The 17734-nt window shown below is 36.5% G+C and overlaps 1 protein-coding gene across 15 annotated transcripts in view; it reads left to right on the top strand.

Moving 5' to 3' along the window:
• LOC143241112 (uncharacterized) overlaps positions 1–17734 on the top strand; it is an 83473-nt gene that overhangs the window by 51847 nt on the left and 13892 nt on the right. For 5 of the 15 annotated variants that reach the window (XM_076484688.1, XM_076484692.1, XM_076484681.1 and 2 more), the window contains one exon: positions 14709–14867. The exons of 4 other annotated variants lie outside the window; for them this stretch is intronic. The gene's annotated coding sequence lies outside the window, so the exon portion shown is untranslated. Of the gene's footprint in view, positions 1–13247; positions 13435–13475; positions 13740–14692; positions 14868–17048; positions 17521–17734 lie in introns of those variants that run through there. 6 more of the 15 variants (XM_076484691.1, XM_076484680.1, XM_076484683.1 and 3 more) reach the window with 5 other exon arrangements.

Genomic DNA, 17734 nt, shown 5'->3' with positions numbered 1-17734 from the left:
GAAACTGTTAATCTAAGTTCCGTGGCGTTACTATAACAGAAGTTATTAACACTATTTTAAAAAAGAAACACTACTTTCTGGCTAACTAATGAATGAATATTTGGTGTAAAGTAACACCAATGCTGTAAATATAATACCATGTTTCACCACCAGTATTAAATTCATTCCATTTCAGTCACAAGCTCAATCATTTTTTGGCTGCACCTTTCCTTCACACATCAGGTGTTCTTGATTAGATTAAGTATATTAGTAAATCTTCTCTCTATCAGATTTGCATTTTGTGGGTTACAAGTAAATAGGACTAGAATGTATAAGCAAGGTTGTTGTTTCTCAGGTTTATAGTATGCTGTGTAGGATAAGATTGTGTGTATTTACCAAGGAATAATAGGATTGACTGTAACATTATAACGTCCCCACGGCTGAAAGGGCGAGCATGTTTGGTGTGACGGGGATTCGAACCCGCGATCCTTAGATTACGAGTCGAGCACCTTAACCACCAGGCCATGCCGGGCCAACCAAGAAAGTATTGGAATTCTTTTGTTGTGTTTCGTGGTCAGATCTGATCACGATATTCAACTGTGAACTTTAGGCGTGACATCATACCGACAATCTGCAATTAGTGTAAACTTAGTGTATATTGTATATTTATAATCCAAGATTTGGCGGTGGGTGGTGATGACTAGTTGCTTTTCAGTCTTACACTGCTAAATTAGGGACAGTTAGCGCAGATAGCTCTCGTGTAGCTTTACCCGAAATTCAAAACAAACAAACAAACATTCATTTGTTAACTTAATGTATTTTTCAACTATCTCATTTCACGATCGTATTACGGTTTCACTGACATTTAAACACATTAAATGTGTACAAATATATTAAAATCTTTCACGACTTTCATTTTCCCATCTAGAGTTTTATTTTCGCAAAATAACAACAATTAACCTCTCAAATTTGTGGATATCAATTGTCGCTGAGTATTTATGTGTAAATAAATTCTCTAGTGAAGTATATTTGAGTGTGCTTCACTTCCCTATTTTAAAAACAATAAACTTTTTTCCACAAACTTATTACTTATTTTTCCGTTGGTTTACGAAATTAATAGTAATTACCATTTATTGCAATAAATAAATATAGTACTCTGAAAAACAACGTGTATCTAATAATTTTACATATTAATTGGTGTAAAATGTTGGCCTGTGGGGAAACGGGAGCCTTCGGTGGACCTGCTAACTTGTGTCTCTTCCGACACGTCTTCTCACGGTGGATACCAGCGGGATGTTCATGAGGTAATTGTAAAATACGCTTGTGTTGGTTTTCTTTTGTGGTAAGTACGTCTGTTTGTCTGTATAGTGGGGAGGGGGCGAAATTCCACTGAAATCAGTGATTCACGTTGCCACTAGAAATGCATTAAAATCCTCTTCTTTTGACAATGTTATGGAAGGTGTCAGCTAGCCCCACCCCGTTAGATATTTATGCCTGTGTTTATTACAAGAGTGGACAGTTTTGGCAGCGTGCCCTACCCATGGTTTAGCTGAGATACCAGCTGCTTCGTCCAATTTAGCAAACAAAGCACTACAATCCTTTTGCCAGGGTGTGCCTTTCCTTCAGATTGGAGGGGTATTAGCTTTATATTCAATTGTGTGCAAGTTTTCCAATAAAATAACCCCTTTCTTGCCAAGAAGAACGCATACAGCCTTCTATTTGTTTCTTTGGCTTCGTATAGAAAGTGATGTGTACCTATCCCTTCGACTGATGCGCTTCCGCGTGACGTGACTTCACCAAACGTTTCGTGTTCTAAAATATTAAAATAAGTTTACAGCAATTGCAAAGAAAAAACGAGTAAAGAGAATGTAAATGTTTCCTTTATCTCTTTGTGTAAATAACCACGTCGATAGGTTATTTCCTTTTTCATTTTACCTGTTGCTTTTAAAACTAGGAAGTTCTGGGATGGGTGCAGGATTTGGCAGCTCTCTGGGACATTCATAAAGTCTTGCATATACATGTTCTGCAATAAATATGTTCCTAAATAGTTTTACATTAGATATTTCCTTCTGCAGTATACCAGTTGTGATTTTGACATTGTTCCTACTACGTTTTTGTTTTCGTTTAAACCTTGTAGACAGACTTGCAAAACCACGGCAGCGCCAGAAAACAACAACAACAAATTGTTTGAAAGAGACTATCTTTTGCATTTTCCAAGAAATCGAATGAACGTAAAATTAAGTTAAAACAACAGCAAAAAACAAACCTGGATGGTAATCGAAGAGGAATAAAAGGTTGAACCAGGTTGTTGTTGTAGTGTTGAACTCTAAGCTTTTATCAGTTACCTGAAGACACTGTAACGGAAACAGACGCAATCGCTCATTGAAGCTACCAGAAGAAACTGGTAACAGGACACTAAGAAATCATCATGGGTCTTTTTTTTTTTTTTTAGCAAAAGGCGCCAATTCTTGCTGCGAATACTGAAACAAGAAACGTTATTATTTGATACAGTTTTACGTCGAATTTTAAATTAGTATGATAGTGGCCAAAAGTAAAATAAAGTAATGTTCATCCATTAGGTCCTTTGCCCAAGTTTAATTACTAACAGTTATCACTGTATTCAGTGTCTGTCAATATGTTTTTTAAACATATATATGCATTTTTATTAGATAAAAACAAACTTATCTCTGATGGTATTAAAACTGTATTTTATGATTTCCTATGGAAATTAAATGGCTTATTTATGACTAGTACCCATCTGAGACAGAATTTTTAAAACAGGATTTAGTAGAAAAACAACTTTAATGTACCTTTTTTGTGCTTTCATTTCTTATTTTGTTTAGAGTAAATGCTTTTTTAATACATAGAAATCGTCCACTTACGGTGGCGTCTGTAGCAACTTGGTTAGTCACCGCACCACCTAGCGACAATTGCCATAATCAAACATAACAAGTCTCACAGGACAGAGCATCATTATTATTCATCCACCTACTGAAAACCTTTGTAACTATAACGATCACACAAATCCAGATTTACAAGCTACATTTTCAACTCTAAATTTGGAAATTCTGACGACAAAACTGTCTCGTCCATGTCAGTTTTTGTGTTTTACCTTTACTGTTCCGAGTTTCAAATGTATCAGAAAAATTATTATTTATTTTTCTTTGATATATTTTAAAAGTCAGAATGCGGGGTAAAAAATTATATAATGCAATTATGTGTAACAAGTCACATGTGAGTGATTCTCAGTTGTAAGCATCTCTCACATGTGTAACCAGTCACATGTGAATGATTCTCAGTTGTAAGCATCTTTATATTTCGTGAATTTCTGAAATCTTTCTACACGTTTTGATAAGCCAAATTTAAATTTACTTGTAGATGCTACTCGTCTCCCTGAATATAAACAACTAAAATTATTTTCAAAGAATCGAGAGGGTTTGCTTGTTTTGAATTTCGCGCAAAGCTACACAAGGGCTATCTGCGTTAGTCGTTTCTAATTTAGCAGTGTAAGACTAGAGATAAGGCTGTTAGTCATTGCCACCCACCTCAAACCAAAGAATAGTGTGATTGACCGTCTCATTATAACGCCCCCACGGCTGAAAGAGCGAGCATGTTTGGTGTGACGGGAATTCGAATCCGCGACCCTCAGATTACGAGTCAAGTGCCTTAACCTCCTGGCCATACCAGGCACAAGTTGGGAGAGAACCATAGATATGGGATCAATTTTTTTTTTGTTTGGGGGGAACTTTCAGATTTCATTAAATCTATTTAATTGAATATTAGCATGTAATGAGCCGTTTAGAATAGGCCTGACATGGCCAGGTGGGTAAAGGCGTTCGACTTGTAATATGAGAGTTGCGGGTTCGAATCCCCGTCGCACCTAAATGCTCGCCCTTTCAGCCGTGGGGGCGTTATAATGTAACAGTCAATCCCACTATTTGTTGGTAAAAGAGTAGCTCGAAAGTTGGCGGTGGGCGGTAATGACTAGCTGAATTCCCTCTAGTCTTACACTGCTAAATTAGGGACGGCTAGCGCAGATAGCCCTAGAGTAGCTTTGCGCGAAATTCAAAAACCAACCAAACAAACTACTTGAATATACAGTCCCAAAGAATGAATTGCAGAAAATTCCAAATGGTTACTTTTTCACAAATGGTGTGCTTATGAGAAAATGGATACTCCCAAATGTACCAGCTTCAAAGGATTAGGCTGTGTTTTATTAAATCGTTGTTCCCTAATCATATACAATTACGACAGAAAGTGTTCGTTCCCCTGCATCGTGAGTAGTTTTTTCCTCATAACTTAAAAAAGTATCACGATTAGGATAATAAAAGTATAGTATATTATAAATATTATACTAACACACATAACGTACATAAATTTTTATGTAAATTGAACGACAAACAAACTGTTTATAAACAAATAGCCAAACATAGGAGAGGCAGAAAGTGTTCGTGCATCTACTTTAATGGTCAGTTGTGTAGCCTTTCAGATGAATTACTTGGCGCAATCTCTCCTCATAGCTCTCCATGATGGTTTGACAGTACTCGACTGGTATTTTCTTCCATTCTTCTTTACAGAAGGCCTCCAACTCTTGCAAGTTTTTCGGATGACGCTGATGAACCCTGGTCTTCAACTCATGCCAAACGTTTTCAATTGTGTTGAGGTCAGGTGACTCATGGCCACACCAGAGTGCTTATATGGTTCCTCTGCAACCAGGATTGCAGAAATTTCGATGTGTGCTTAGGGTCATTGTCGTGCTGGAAGATCCAACGACGCCCAAGCCGCAAGTTCCGAGCATCATTCTTGATATTAGTGCCTAATATATCAACGTACTCTTCTTTTTTCATGATTCCGTTCACGTGGTGAAGGCTGCCTACACCAGAAAAGCTGAAGGAACTCCATAGCATGATCGAGCCACCTCCGTGTTTAACTGTAGGGACGGTGTTCTTTGGAATATTTCGTTCCCCTTTCTTACGGAAAATATTTCAAACATCATTGTGGCCTAAAAGCTCGATTTTAGTCTCGTCTGACCGCAGAATATTCTTCCAATAGGTAAAGGGTTAATTACATGCTTTCTTGCATACCTCAATTGTGCTTCTAAATGAACAGGCTTTAAATATGGAGTTCTACGAGGACGGCATGCTTTGAACCCAGAAGAGCGTAACATCTTCGTAACTGAAGAGGTGCTTACTTCAACCCCAGTTTCCCTTACCAGTTTCTGTATGTCATTACGTGTTAAACGAGGGTTCCTACTAACTCTCTGAGAACCTTCCTCTTAGTTCTCCCCCGGAATTTTGGTGGGGCATCCTGAACGAGGGAAGTTAGCAGTTGATCCTGTAAGCTTAAACTTGGCAATTATGCTTTGAACAATAGATTTCGGCACATTAAGTTGTGTAACAATACCGGAAAGAGACACACGAGACTTGTATTTTACAATAATTCGGTTTCTTAAATCACTGGACAGTTGTTTCCTGTTCGCCATGATGACCCAGCAGATAATGACGGAGACGGCGTTAAACCGCTGGAAGTACATTTTTGCTGGCCAAATTCCAATAATTATGAACCCAGTATCTAGTTCTGGAATGGTATAATGTAGTTTATTTGCCAAACAAAATAAAATTTTTACGGGATTATCAGTTTTTTCACACGTTCTGAAATGTACGAACACTTTCTGCTTCTCCTACTTTTGGTTATTTTTTATAAACAGTTTATTTGTCGTTTAATTTACATAAAAATGTATGTAGATGTGTGTTAGTATAATACTTATAATATAGTTTACGTCTATTAGCGTAATCATGATACTTTTTAAGTTATGAGCAAAAAAATTACTCGGGACGCAGGGGTACGAACACTTTCTGTCGTAACTGTATTTTGAAATATTGAAAATTTCTCATGAACTTTCCATGAGAAGTTATTAAAGTGCCAACAAGACAAAATTATGAGATATTTCTTTTAGTCAAAAATTAGGCAAAGTGTTCTCAGTTAGGGCCCGACATGGCCAAGCGTGTTGAGGCGTTCAAATCCCGATTGCACCAAACATGCTCTCCCTTTCAGCCGTGGGGGCGTTATAATGTGACGGTCAATCCCACTATTCGTTAGCCCAAGAGTTGGCGGTGGGTGGTGATGACTAGCTGCCTTTCCTCTAGTCTTACACTGCTAAATTAGGGACGGCTAGCGCAAATAGCCCTCGAGTAGCTTTGCGCGAAATTTAAAACACCAACCAACCAAGTGTTCTGAGTTTTATAAAATTTGTTATGCATGTCAGTTGGTCGGAAAACCTGACCAGAAAATTTCCGTTGCTCCAATTAAATCTATCCCATCATTCAGTAGTGTGATTGTTGATTATGTTGGGCTTTACGAAAAACTCGATGAGGAAACCAATATTTGTTGACTATCATGCGCACATCCATTTGATTACATTAAGTTATTTCCTTAAGAATCGTTTCAAAAAAAAAAAAGTCCTAAGGCTTTGCTTAATTTCTTTACTTTTGTTAGTTTGCCAAAAGAAATTTAGTCTGATTAGGGGTCGAATTTTATGTCTGGGTTATTTTAACAGATTGTTTACCAGCTTGGTGCTCAACAAATTAAATATAGTGTATACCATCCTGAATCACAAAGTGTTCTTGAGAGATTCCATTTTACCTTGAAAAATATGATGCAGACTTACTGTCACGACAATGAGAAAGATTGGGATTGTGTTAAGCCTAAAAGATAGCATTTGTGCTTAAGTACTTTTACGTGCTATGTAATTTTACGATCATAAGAGTATTTGAATTGATTGTATTATATACTGTCATGATTTTGAAGCTGTATAATTCTTCTGCAGTGTATTATATTTAATGTATTGCTACCAATGTGTACATAGAAGTATTCTGTATAATATCTTAGTTAAAAATTGGCGTCAGACAATTTTTAACTCTCTAAGGAGGTATGTGTAACGGATTTACTACTTTCAATTTTCTTTTCATCCAAGTTAGTTTTGAGGTCGTCACTTGCACAATTAGACATAATTGTATTAGTTTGTCGAAACTGCTGCTAATATGCATAGAATTACACCATAGATCAAAATAAAGTTCTTTTTCATGGGCGAATTCCATATATATTTTTACTTTATTGTTTGCATTAATCACGAAACTTATGGCGATAAGTCTTCGGTACTAACTCTTATGGTTTGAAAACATCTGCTTTAACCTTATCATAATCTGTAGAAACTTCTAGAGAGAGAGCAACATGAGCTTCTTGTGTTTTACCAGTTCAAACACTTTCTAATAATAATGGCCGTTTTTCGGTAGGCTACCTCCTCAAAATGTTGAAAGTATTTAGCAACTTATATTTTATTAAACGATGATACCTTAATATATTGATTGAGTTCAAAGTTGTCATTTTGCCTTGGTCGATTGGAGTTGTAAATTCAATTTCCATTTCTTTCAGCCTTGTTTCTTTCTCAGCTTCGGTGCAGGCTTGTTCAATCTCGAATTGTTTAAGTTTTAGTTGAATCTCTAACTTATCTTTGTCACTGAACTTTGATTGACTAGTGGAGACACTAGAATATTCCCCTAATGTTTCGAATCATCATTGACCAGCATTTCAATAATAATCTTTATAGTTCATTTTTTCTCATTGATTTTTAACCTCTCATTCTGAGATTTTGCAATTTCATTGATTAGTCGACTGTTACGAATTAAACACAAAGCTATACAAATGGCTGTCTGTGCTCTACCCACCATGTGTATCAAAACCCGGGTTTTAGCTGTGTCCGTGGATATGCCCTTGTGCCATAAACAACTCAGTTTTCTTATAATTTTCTAGTTGTTCGAGGGAGGGTAATTCAAGAAAACCCTGATAATCAGATATGATCAAATCTTGTTGGTTTTGTTTGTTTTGAATTTCGCACAAAGCTGCACGAGAACTATCTGCGCTAGCCATCCCTAATTTTGCAGTGTAAGACTAGAGGGAAGGCAACTAGTCATCACTACCCACTGCCAACTCTTGGCCTTCTCTTTTACCAAGGAATGATGGGGTTGGCCGTCACATTATAAAGCCCCCACGACTGATTATTATTTGTTTGTTTATTTTTGAATTTCGTATAAAGCTACTCGAGGGCTATATGTGCTAGCCGTCCCTAATTTAGCAGTGTAAGACTAGAGGGAAGGCAGCTAGTCATCACCACCCACCGCCAACTCTTGGGCTACTCTTTTACCAACGAATAGTGGGATTTACCGTCACATTATAACGCCCCCACGGATGAAAGGGCGAGCATGTTTGGCGCGATGGGGATGCAAACCCGCGACCCTCAGATTACGAGTCGCACGCCTTAACACGCTTGGCCATGCCGGGCCTATTTGAATCTTATAATAAATGTAAATTAAATTAAGATTTACATTTTAATTCAGAACGAATTTTGTCTTTGATTCAAATCTCGTACACGAGCCCCCCTATAGTACAGCGGTAAGTCTACGGATTTACAACGCTAAAATCAAGGGTTCGATTCGCTTCGGTAAGCTCAGCAGATAACCCGATGTGGCCTTGCTATGACAAAAACACACACACTCGTACACGAAGCTCCAGTTTATTATGTTATGTATTATAATTTATCTGGGACGAGTCTCCGACTTATTATAGTACATATATTACGTGTTACGATTTCAAATAAACGGAAACTGGAATTTGAATTTAGAAGCTAGCTGATTGTCAATATTTATCAAATTTATTATATTTTCCAACAAACTTGATACATACCATATTCTTGCTTTACAAAAATATATTGTTTGTTTGTTTGTTTTGAATTCCGCACAAAGCTACTCGAGGGTTATCTGTGCTAGCCGTCCCTAATTTTGCAGTGTAAGACTAGAGGGAAGGCAGTTAGTCATCACCACCCACCGCCAACTCTTGGGCTACTCTTTTACCAACGAATAGTGGGATTGACCGTAACTTTATAACGCCCCCACAGCTGGAAGGGCGAGCATGTTTAGCGCGACGCAGGCGCGAACCCGCGACCCTCGAATTACGAGTCGCACGCCTTACGCGCTTGGCCATGCCGGACCCAATTTCAGAGGTGCAGCTGGTGAGAGAAACCCGTACTGTTGTACCTGAAAGACTTCATCAGAGATCTTGGTCCAACAAAGTCGAATGCCGAGCCTTTGACATCTAGGTTCAAGGAGTGGGATTTATTAGATGAAAGTCGTAAGTCATAGGAAGCGTCATCGACATTTCTCAAGCTTCTTCACTCGTCAAGATACTGATACTCCTTGATACGCTATCAAGGAGCGTAAAACGAAAACATGATAAGAGACTATATTTGGGGGTTTATACGTAAAAAGGACAACTTGGCCATGCCAGGCCCCACAAATATATTGTAATATACAAACAACAATACAATTAACGATAATTGCTATTACACATAAGTTATTTACAAACGTACAAAGACTACTAATTATTCCATCTAGTCTAAAACTGAATATTTTGTCCACAGTTGATGCGGCGCAAATCACTTTTATGTTGATACACAGATACACTTCACTTGATCGGAATGCCAGCTAGCTGTATTCTCCATACGTGAGTTTTCCCAATGAAAATATCTAATGTCCTTGTAGAAATACTAACATCTTTTTAATGTTCAAAATCTATAAACATTCCTGGTTATATATGTGTAATTTTGTTTTATTAATAAGCGTTAATCATAATTATAGCTTCCAAGGCTTAGAATATACTGACTGAAGTGACCCAACAATATTATACTGTCTCTTGACACGTCGATTATAAACTTTAAGACGAGGTTATAGAAAGTTCAATTGGCAAGAATATTGGCAATTACCCGTATTTTACATACATCGTACATTGTTGATTTTTACGCACGAAAATCTTCTACAAATTTAGAGAACAGGCGAGACTTTCGCAATAGATATATAACAATATAAGTTACATGCGTTTCTAAATATATATTTAACTGAAGTAAACATCATTATTAAAATAAATATGCACTAGTAAATCTGTTACACCATCTAGGTAAGAAAACTATTTGTTAACCAAAAGGAGAACGCACCGCCATCACATCTTCAACTGTGTAACGGTAAAGAAAATAAAAACGTGAACTTCGATCGTTGATTGTGAGGTGACTGAAAACTTATAGAAGTAAAAAAAACACAACAGAAAACTCAGCAGTAAGTGTAAGGACTTGTATCGCTAAAAATCGGAGTTCAATCCCCTATTTGGGCAGAGAACAGAAAGTCCATTGTGTATCATTGAACTCGACAACAAAACAAACAAATAACGGCCAGATTTGCAGAAAATTGTTTTAACTTGGTATCGTTTAGGGTTAAAAATTCATTCTTTGATGTTTGGCCAAATAAAATAAGTGTAGCCAACCATTTCTACTTTTCACAACTTACCATGCACTAGTTAAAAGACTTGATGGATAAGGTTGGGTGCAAGTTACGTTATACGTTATAACGATGTGTTAAGGATGTCTTTTTGTTCCATTACGTGTTTATTCACGATATAATTCTATTGTTCTGAGTTACAGATTATATAAAAGGTGTTTTGAAAGTTTATTGAATAGGATCTATTGATTGTAGGGATGTATTACATTCCAAAAAATGTACGGGTCTATGACAAGCAACTGGCGCCGTAACGTATTACTTCAACTCGCAGCATCACAGAACTTGCCATGAGGTTTGAAACTGGTACTGCAACTGAGCTTAACCGAATTTTCTAGGAAGTTTGATATGAGTACTGCAGTTGAACTTGCTATGAAGTTTGAAACCGGTACTGCATCCGGACTTTCTAGGAAGTTTGAAATTGTTATTACATCTAAAGTTGATGAGAAATTTGAAACCGCTAGTGTAGCTGAAATGGTTTGTTTTGTGTGTGTTTTTTTTTAAATTTCGCACAAAGCTACTAGAGGGCTACCTGCGCTAGGCGTCCCTAATTCAGCAGTGTAAGACAAGAATTATGGCAACTAGTCATCACCACCCACCTCCAACTCTTGGACTGCTCTTTTACCAATGAATAGTGGAATTGACTGTAACATTATAACGCCCTCACAGCTGAAAGAGTGAGCATATTTGATGTGACGGGGATTCGAACCCACGACCCTCATATTGCGAGTCCAGTGCCTTAACCAGCTGGCCATGCTGGACCTCAGCTGAAGTGGATATATTCTTGAATTTTTGACATTTTTTGACCAATACAGCAACAACTATTATTGTTACAATAACTCAATCAGGTACATTTAAGTGACTGTTGGTGGATACGCAGACACATGAAGACTAATGAGTTTTCATCTATATTTTTCTTCTGTAGTTAATGGGGGCGGTCGTAATAAGTCCTGTTTATATTCCCACAACAAACTTGACCTACTTATCATATAATGCTAATTCATTTTACACGATTACATTTTCTCATTAACAATGTTTTTGTTCTACTGGTGGAATTTCCCCGAAAGGGTAAAAACGATTGGTTTTAATTGCAAATTCATTTTAAAATTTTACTTTTAATGTAATTTTTGTAGTATTTTGTGTAACTAATACCTCTTACTCCATATATGGTTTTGCACGATGGTAATATGCGCTTAAAGTTATCGCATATTAAAAATTTATATAACATTTCCGCTTATATATATATATACGCATATAGGTTATACGGTTTTTTGTGTTTATTAGTAGTATAATCCGTAAAGGTTCGGCATGACCAGGTGGTTTAGGCGCTCGACTCGTAATCTGAGGGTCGCGAATTCGAATATTCGTCATCCCAAACATGCTCGCCCTTTCAGCCGTGGGGGCGTTATAATGTCACGATCAATCCAACTATTCGTTGGTAAAAGAGTGGTCCAAGAGTTGGCAGTGGATAGTGATGACTAGCTGCCTTCCCTCTAGTTTTACACTGCTAAGTTAGGGACGGCTATCACTGATAGTCCTCGTGTAGCTTTGCGCGAAATTCAAAACAAACAAACTAAACACATAACCCGTGTATTACCCTTCATGATGACCAAGGTGACACAACGCTACAAATTGGGTTTCGATACCCGTGGTTGGCAACGCACAGATAGCCCATTATGTAGCTTTGTGCTTAACTTCAGACAAACAAACAAACTCTTCATGATTACTTTTGTTGTCGCGTTTGTTTGTTGTTAAGGCACAAAATTACACAATGAACTGTCTGCATTTTGCACACTCGAATTCAGATATTAGCGTTATATGCCCTCACACTTACTGTTCATTCACCGCCATAGGTGTCGTTGCTGCATAATTAAAAGTATTATTGCGAAAATAACCAGCCTAGCATAACTTCAAACTACGTTGTAAATACTTCACTGGATCATTAAATTTCGAGTCGAAACAAAAAGACGTTTGTCTTTTCTTCAACTTAACAAGTTTGTTACACAGCTTTGTTGTAATTGTTTGTATGTTAAAAATTTCAACACAGTTTGAAATTCTATTGATCTGTTTTGTTTTATCTTTTGCATGTTTAATGAACATTCTTCGGTTACGTTATATCATGATCCAAATTATACTAAAATAGTATTTTATTGTTTTTTAAGGATATCTTTTACGATTAATCTCACATTTGTAATAGCCATCGCATCTTGTTTCGCATTACTACTCGTGCAATTGTTTTCTTAACCGTTTGCTTTTCGATTACAATGCTGTTATAGAAATCATCCTTTCATGTAATTCTTCTTGTTACGAAAAACTCACGCAGAGGTTTGCGTCTAACGGCTATTTATAATATTAATTGTATGATCAACTGTAAGTGAACTATAAATAATAATATCTATATTATTTAATTTATTTAGAAGTCGAAATTACTGTAACGATTAATAACACATATTTTAAACACCAATTTATTATATTATTATTTTTACTTTAATTAAATGTGCTATGATTCGGAAAACCTGGCAAACCATGAAGTTGATTCCTCTCTCCCACAGAGTTGGTCAAACAAGCACAGTATCAATGGGAGAAAACTACACTAGTAATTCTAAAATCTTATGAGTCAAAGCAAAGAAGAATATATAATATGTCAACCGCACTATACAAGCCATATTTACGAAAATTTGCTGTTATTAATATTTATTTAATATATAATTTCCTTTTAGGCCCTTTTTTCATAACATGCAATATTATTAGAATGCGAAAAAGGAGTATTATTTTTCGCCATAACAGTTTATTATTATAATTTTCTTTTGGTGAATTAAAATAAGTTGGGTATACGCTAAATACGTACAAGATCTAACTTCTACTCCACAAAATCGATTTATGTGTTTTTAGACACCAGAGGGCGATAGTAGAATTGAACTCGGAGGTTGGGTTTACTCTATCGGACAGGTGAGGTTGTATGATATAGCTGCAATATTGTCGCTAAAATGAAGACTAAAGGAAAGATGGTTGCCAGTTGTTACTTGTATAAAGAGTTCCTGTTATTGTACTGCGAAATTCCGTGTTAACTTTTGTAAAGGTAAATATTATTTTTAACTTTTAATATAAATGTAAGAGAAATAATATGAGTGTTAGCATTTCTAGTACGCCTACTGCAGTCCCTGCAAGGTTGTCGGCGGCAGATACTGAGTGAGAAACGACGAGCGAAAGCGCCTCAGTTCTGTGGGACAGACAGCTGGCGGCGAAATCTGGTGCCAGCGTCGAACTGGATTCTAAACTTTTTTCTCGTGTTTGTCATTTGATGGCTCAAATATTACCTTATTACGATGAATAACAAAAGAAATGCTGTTTTAATTTCAAATTATTGTATGAAGATATATTGAGGTATTAAGTTATTTTGATTGAGTCTCACTTTAATAAATATGTGAATGTCTGAAGCCTTACTCTGAGTATTGAATTGGAAAGATGGTTAGCCAGTATATTTTGTTAGGTTTTTAAAGAAATACTTGGCTTCTGATAATAATACATTACTACACAGAATCTTAGAGGCGTTCTGGGGACCTATGTAAAAATATTTAGTTTGATATTTAACTTTAGTTGTTTGATTTTAAATAGCGCTTACTGCACGTGAGTTTCATAATCAAAACTTTATAACTGTGGGTGTGCTGTTTTAGTGGCATCTAAATCACACTATTGGGTCATGCAAGTTTTAGCGGTGGATAGTTTTAAGCTGTTAAACTAAAAAGAAGGCTGTTAATCAAAAGTATCAACCGCTAAAGCTTTATGACCCACTTGAAGTGAAAATGTATTCTCAAGACTTTCTCGTCATCATGAAGATATTCATTTATATGGCTCTGTGCGAAAAGTCTGAAACAACAAATGTTAATAGGAGTTCTTCATAAATCGGTTAAATATGCCTATTCCCTATAAGAAGCACTTGGAACTGAAAATATTGTTAATAACATAAAGTATAATTTCGCTATTTCCGTTGCTGTTTATGTATACATTCCCCATTTTTTGTTTTTTTTTTTACTGTTTACGAGAAATGGACTGCATATAATGTATCATATTGAGTAATTTCATGTTTTTGCCTGTTATAACACTTAGAACTGACGAAAAGATTGGGTGAAATTTCTTATTTTCTATCTATGTAGAAAGAAAAAAAAGCAGTAATTAGTACGATTAAGTGCAATTTATGATTTTTGTGTGGCTCGTGTGTTGGTAGTGGTTATGTTATTACAGACTTAATTTGATACTTAATTAACTCTAGAGTTTTTGAAAGCTATTTAATAATTGAACGAAAGTATAGGCAGATCATTTAAAGCAGTGTTTCTCAGATGTTTTTGTTCGTAGACCGCCTCATTTTTATCATTTCGACGTGTCGCAACTGGATCCATTCCCTGTGCTGTTGCTTCGTTTCTGTAATTATGCAAGCTTTCCACGAAACACCTGAAGGGAGCTGCGGACCACCAGTGGACCGCGGACAACAGATTGAGAACCGTTGATTTACAGGTATTAATTCATTGGTGGTTTGTTTTTTTTAAGTGCACGTTTTGGCAATTTAAGCGGTGTTTAAACAAAACCACGTTTGTTCTACCGCGAATATTACGAGAGACCGTTTTTAATGGTATTTATTATATTTATGAATATTCATTGTTTACAAGTTATCACTTGTGAGATGGAGCCACCAATCCATTGTATTTCGTATATCTTTTGGAAGAAATGTGACACGTAATGTGTTGTGAGGTTAAAAAATAAGACAAAGAATTACCTTTGAGGTGTGGAACGTTAGTATAACTACGTTTTCAAAGAAATGCTAATCTTAATATAGGCTGCTTATGTTGTTGCGATAGGTTAATTTATGCGGTGTGATATAACTGTAAATATTATGTACGAGGTACCTTTATTCCTATCTCTCCACTTATTTACAAGTTTTGAACACGGGAAATAGTTGTAGTTTTTCAAAATAAATGTGTTTTATCCTATGATGACGATACTCCCATACTAATACACTTTTAGTATTTCTTATTACTATTATAATGAGACTTGTTATTTGAAACCGACACCGTGCACGACAAATAAACAAATATTTAAAGTTGTGCATTCTGTGTGTACAAGGTCAAGCCTCTCTTGTCCATGTTGCTTGAAACTACGATCCTTTAATTGTTTGTGTGGATAGACGATAAACAATACTGCGAATTATAATGAAACGTTTGAAAGACAGGGAAGACAATCAACAATATTGAATAAGGAGGGAAAATTTGCAGCATGGCAACAATGTTAAATTCCATTTCACCGATGTAAAAACACTGAAGTTATTTGCCACAAACAAAAAACCGCTATTTTTCCGTGTGGGCTGTGAATAATAGCGCGTTCTTCCAAGCACGTGACAGGAAAGATTGGAAAGGAAGTTCCTGGTAGGTGTTGTCAGTGTCATGCTGTTTTGGTTGTATGTAGATGGTCAGTAAAAAAAATTAGTGACCGCCCAGTATTCCCAAGACTTACTAGTCACATATTTTTGGTTTTCGCAATATGGGTCTAAATTCAATAAATAAGGAGATTCGTAAGGCCATAACAGATTAATGCAATTTCTAATAAAAAGTTTAAAAAGTATATTTTGGCAGAAGTTTGGGGGCTCATTTTAAATACAAGTAACAGAAATATAAATCAACAGTTAATGCACAGCATTTACTAGGTGTCAAGATAGTTATACTGACTGCAAGATTTAACATGTTTAATGAGTCGGGGATATAACATTCGTTGTCACAGCACTGTGAAATATGATTGCTGAATATCCATTCACTTAGAATAGCTAGATTTCCAAATCCAATTCTGGTGCCTAAATATACAGGTTCTGCAGCTAACACTGTACATGCATACAAGAAAATAACAACGGGGAAATTATATTATCCATCCATTCATGAGAAATTGCAATTTTAGATCATGCCCTGGAGTGTTTTTGTCATAAAATTTCACAAACTTTACCAAACAATCAATTTGACATTTTCACTATTGGATAAACAACAACTAACTTTCATCTTCGGGTACTTGGACTAACACTCCGTCACCATACAAGTTGCATTGTGTGGATGGGCCGTTAGATTTCAGTGGTGGGGTTTCAATTCGAGACTGAAAAAGACGTTATGTGTTTACTGGTTTTTAGTTGTACACATATAAGTAACAAGTGCGAATTTTATCAACTGGTGTGTGTCTGTCTGTAGTGACCTTGAAATTAAACTACATGTAAAAAACAGTACGTAAATACTTGTAAAAAATAAAATAAACTCGTCTCATTGTATGACTAATCCTCCATCAAAGTAAATATGTCTACGGTAATTAAGCACTGTAATATCCGGCCTTCGTATAGAACTACAAACGAACAAGTATTGTCTGCTTAAACAAATTTCTCCTCCAAATATTTTCATTAACACAGACTACGTGTTATGGTAATCTAGGTAGAATTCATACCATAAAATTGTACGGTCGGCATTCTGCAAATTATCAATAACATGCAAAAAATGGAAGAGAAGAAATTCCACAATTCTAATATGTGATCCATAAACCACTTATGATCAAGCTTCGGTATAAGAGTCGTAAAAATCGTTGTAGCATTAGCAGCGTAACATTTAAAAACTACAGAACATGCAAAGAAAGTGGGCAGCAAAGACACATACTAGTGATATAAGTACATGTTGACGGCCATAATACCAGGTGGCAGGTTTTAGAAGGTGTCACAGGGTGGTATTTTCTGCTAACAGTCGTGCAGGCCCAGTCGAGAGCCAAAATGTTGAAAAAGGATTGTTGGCAATCGTTATGGACCACATGACTAAGCTAAACTAGTATTTCCAGTACGGCAAGCTTTACGTAGTCTATCGTGGTTGGCACTGAACGGGAATGAGACGGTAGGAGCCAGGTCGGGCCCTGCCAGCCAGTGAAAACGGATCTTCGTGCAGGCTCTACTAATTACCAGCCTTGAAGTAGTTCACCCACTGCTTTCTCATGAGCCGGATATCCGCTGCGGGTTCCTCATTAGGAATACTACCAGAGGCAACCATTGATATTTTGTATCTTGCAAAAAGAAGCCATGATTGCGCAGGCGTGATATTTTGTTCGTTTGAATGACATAACCACATTGTATGCGTTTTGAACATACTTCAATGTAAAGGTAGTGTTGTCTGCTTAATGGCTACAGCTGATTTTTTTTATCTTGTTGACAAGAGAAAGGCTTTCAAGACCGCCTACTCTCGGTCTCATTGTCTTTCTTATCGTTGGGTTTCTCAGGACTACCCCTGTTGATCGCATTGAGAGTTATTCTTATCAAAAGGGATGCACACTGTGTTACTTGGATGTGTCCTGGTATTGAGGTTACATCAAGATAA

The sequence above is a fragment of the Tachypleus tridentatus genome, chromosome 13, assembly GCF_004210375.1.
Source record: "Tachypleus tridentatus isolate NWPU-2018 chromosome 13, ASM421037v1, whole genome shotgun sequence".
Taxonomy (NCBI): domain Eukaryota; kingdom Metazoa; phylum Arthropoda; class Merostomata; order Xiphosura; family Limulidae; genus Tachypleus; species Tachypleus tridentatus.
The sequence above is the reverse complement of the archived record's forward strand: the minus strand, read 5'-3'. Positions and strand labels throughout refer to the sequence as shown.